At 40.5% G+C, this 3844-nt stretch overlaps 1 long non-coding RNA gene across 1 annotated transcript; it reads right to left on the bottom strand.

Annotated features, from left to right (window-relative positions):
* Nucleotides 1–1212: 1212 nt before the first annotated feature.
* On the bottom strand, nt 1213–2374 carry LOC148889499 (uncharacterized). The gene is made up of 3 exons (XR_016116887.1): nt 2322–2374; nt 1442–1499; nt 1213–1337 (listed from the first exon to the last, which is right to left on the bottom strand). It is a non-coding gene; the product is annotated as an uncharacterized LOC148889499 (long non-coding RNA).
* Nucleotides 2375–3844: the final 1470 nt, after the last annotated feature.

The following is a 3844-nucleotide window of genomic DNA, read 5'->3' as shown; positions in this document are numbered from 1 at the left end:
GGACTACACAAACATTCAATGCAGCATAAGAAAATTGACACGTTCTTCTTTCATCAGAAAAAAAGAGTTAAATCCTAAATTATATGGGTCTGGAGTTATATGAGCTTGAAATTAGGGTCGCTGTCCAAAATACAATGCAATACTTACATATTGGTTTAACAACAGCTAAAGCTGCAACAAAGCGCTAACATGAAAAAAAATGTAAATGCTGCCCCTTGTGGAAAAGTAAAAAAACATTGCCAAAGGCCATGGCCAGCGCTTTATCGGTACCCAAGCATGAAAAAACAAAACCCGAACAAATCATATTTTCAATTCCCAGAGAAATTCAGGAATGGCAGTGAATGGGTGAAATGTGGAAACATGGATGAATGTTTTTTTCTTGACTCGATATTTAAAACTGAAGTGAGAAATGACTCCCAGCATGCACACAAACGTCATACGCTGATTTTGAATCATATCTTAAAAATTGGAATGACACACGTGCTGATGAATTTTGACATTTGAGACGATGAAGAGTCATTCGATTCCATCTAGTTCCATCTAGTAGTTGTCACCAACACCTTGCTTCCCTTACAGGAGAGGTCCCCAACCCTCGGGCCGTGCACCGGTACCCGTCTGTGGGTCATTTGGTACCGGGCCGCGCAGAAAGAATAAATAATTTTCATGAAATGAAAAATGAAAAATTACCAGATTACATCCGTCTATGACTTAGTCTTCACGCATGTCAAAACGCTTGTCTAGGTCACGTGATACATATCGCAAAAAATAGCCCACCGTAAACTAGCAAAATGAGTAAAAACAAACGTCTTTTGAAGGTTTCATTATCCGCCAGTCCGTGAAAATATTGTCTGACATTAAACCGGTCCGTGGCGCAAAAAAGGTTGGGGACCATTGCTTTACAGCATCCCTTTACCTGACAGCTCAGGCCCCTTAAAGACGTGAGAAAATGGTAGCATGTGACACTGTGATTCCCATCAGCCTTGTATCCACCAGACAATATTTTTTTCCCACACGATCCCCAACACGGCAGCCCGCCATCCGTCCTCCTCAGCCTGGTGTGACAGTGACTCGAGATTGGCCCGTTGAGAGGAGGAGAGACCATTCATTAAAATCAGACCGTGTTGGTCCATACATCAACCACCCCGCAGGATTTCACCTCCAGGAGGCAGTGTCTCACACGTGAATGTCCCAGACAGTGTCTGTATGGCTGACTTACGACATGCTGGAGTGCTGATTTAATGTGCAGTCTCGCTCGAGCTGCTCAGAAAACTGGATACAAGTAGATGGGAAACGGTAATTACAGCCAAGGGGAGCCTCATCGGGAGTCTGGAACCTTTCTGGGAGTTGGTGTCATAAGGCCAATAGATTTGTCATGAGGAGAACAAGTGTTTGGTTCGATGGAAGCAGCGGGGGGAAAAAGGCAGTTTGGAGCAAATTTTACCTTGCGGAAAGGGTGTATGTGGTCTCCTCGTTGATCGACGTTTGCCCTCGTTCACCCACTGGTGAATGAAAGTTCAGGAAGATAGAATCTCATTGAATGACAAGGCTAACAAAATCCATAATTTATAGAATTCATGCTTTCTAAAGAAGAAACAAGTCCTCCCAAATGCTCTATGGGAGTCATTTTAAAAAGAACAAAATTAACTCATTCACTGCCATTCACAAATTTAATTGAGAATTGAAAATATGACATGGCGCGCCATTCCCGAATTTGTTCGGGTTTTCTTTGTTCTTGTTTGTGCGTCGATAAAGTGCTGGCCATTGCCTCAAACATGTTTTTCCCTTCCACAAGGGGGCAGCATTTCCTTTTTTCCATGTTAGCGCTTTGTTCCAGCTTCAGCTGATGTTAAATCGTTATATAAACCAATAGGTATGTATTGCATTGTATTTTGGACAGCCACCCTCATTTCAAGCTCATATAACTCCAGACCCATATAGTTTTGGAATTAGCTGTTCTTTTCTGATGAAAGCAGAGAGTATCAGGTTTCTTACGCTGCATTGAATGTTTATGTATTCCTAAAACTCAATATTCTGTGGGTTCTTGAATTTGAGTGATAATGACAAAAACCCTGGCACTGGAGTGGACACATTTTTGCACGTTTGGCAGTGAATGAGTAAAGTTCCACACCAACAATAAAGAATCAACTCCATTTCTAAATGTGTTTAACCTTTCAAGCCACCATCTGATTTTCTGCAACTCTCTATAAATATCTGTCGCTGAATTGCAACATGAATGACGGAGAAACGTCCGCATGTTAAGACTCAATTTGGAGACTAGCGCAGCGGCAAGCAGTAGAAATCATAGCCAGACAAATACCTACTTCCAAGTAATGTTTCAAGAACAATGTGATGCTTCGGTCTGTTCCGTCTACCTGAATACACAGGAACACAATGAGATATGTATAATCTGTTTAGGTCAGTAAAACATTCCATGACCAAATGAAAGTGTGTTCATCCATCTTGGTCTTAACAGACTGTATTTGACCAAAGTCTCACTTCTTACAGCTCAACAGAAGTAAAAGAGTAATACTGCAAATCCCCAAATTAAATCCCATTGCTTCCACTTAACCATCCAAATACAAGTAACCTTGTTTTACTTGTTCTAAATGTATTTGGGATTATGCGATCGGCATGTCTGCAAAAGGGATTGAACGTAAATGTGAGATATGCCCGGATACAAATTTAAATAGTCCTCTTTTTGATGTTTTTTCTCTGTTCAAGCTGTAAGATGCGCATCCTAAAATGAGGTCAACAGGGCTTGACGAAAAAATTACACGATTTAATGGCACCCTGGGGGAAGTTTAAATATAGCCGTGCATTACAACTGGTCTCCAACAGTACGGCTTGACACCTACAAACATCCACATCCAGCATAAGTCAGCCTGTGAATGCTGTGTGCAAATACCACAAGCTTATGCCTGTGCACACAATTGCTTGATCAAATGAATGAAAATTTGCCAAAAGGGAGGTGCCGTTTCAGATCCTTCTGCTCGGTCAGAAAATTCCCCGAGACAGGACGCTCACCAACAAAATATGCACACCAATCATGACAAAGGCGATGAAATGTATAACGTATTATTTATCTGTAAAGTACCTCACCATTACTAGTTACAAGAGCATTAAACAAGGAGTAGCAAACAGCCAATTTTACATGACATTAACATGAAAATGTTATTTGACTGAGATGCCCCACTGAGCACAGTGTGCATTTACCCCGTAATTGGTTCACCATTAATTTGTATTCAAGGTTTCATGGAGATTTTTAAATTAATTTCCCCATCTCATCTTAAAAAAGGGCATGTGCATTTATTAATCGAATGGTCAATACAAAGAAGGGAAACTCAGGCTTCCGAAATGAAATGATCATTCCTGGAAGGAAATTAAACCATCAATCAATAACAGCAAAGATAGATTTGAAGCGTAAATTGAAGTCCTATTTTCAGGTTCGCTGAGAAAGACGTTTTCTAAGTGATACTTTCAATGATAGGTGTGCGTTTTCTTTGATTTGGCTCTATTTTAATTCACAGTCACGGTGGCAGATACATATACAGGTATATTGTGGTGACAATTTTCGCACAACACAGTAACTACAGGAAACAAATAATCTCTCACACACACAAACGCATGCACACACACAAAGAGAGAGAGAGAGAGAGAGAGAGAAAGAGAGAGAGAGAGAGAGAGAGAGAGAGAGAGAGAGAATGTCATACACACATTCAAGTTGTGTTATTTAATAAATAGGGTAAAATACACCGTTTTAATTCAACCCTGTCACTGCCATTCACGAATTTATTTGGGAATTGGAAATATGACGTAGAACACCACTCCTGTTTTTCTCGTTTGG

This window comes from Hippocampus bargibanti, linkage group LG13 (genome assembly GCF_051943395.1).
Source record: "Hippocampus bargibanti isolate YZ-2025 linkage group LG13, ASM5194339v1, whole genome shotgun sequence".
In the NCBI taxonomy this organism is placed as follows: domain Eukaryota; kingdom Metazoa; phylum Chordata; class Actinopteri; order Syngnathiformes; family Syngnathidae; genus Hippocampus; species Hippocampus bargibanti.
This window is presented reverse-complemented; position numbering and strand designations above follow the sequence as displayed.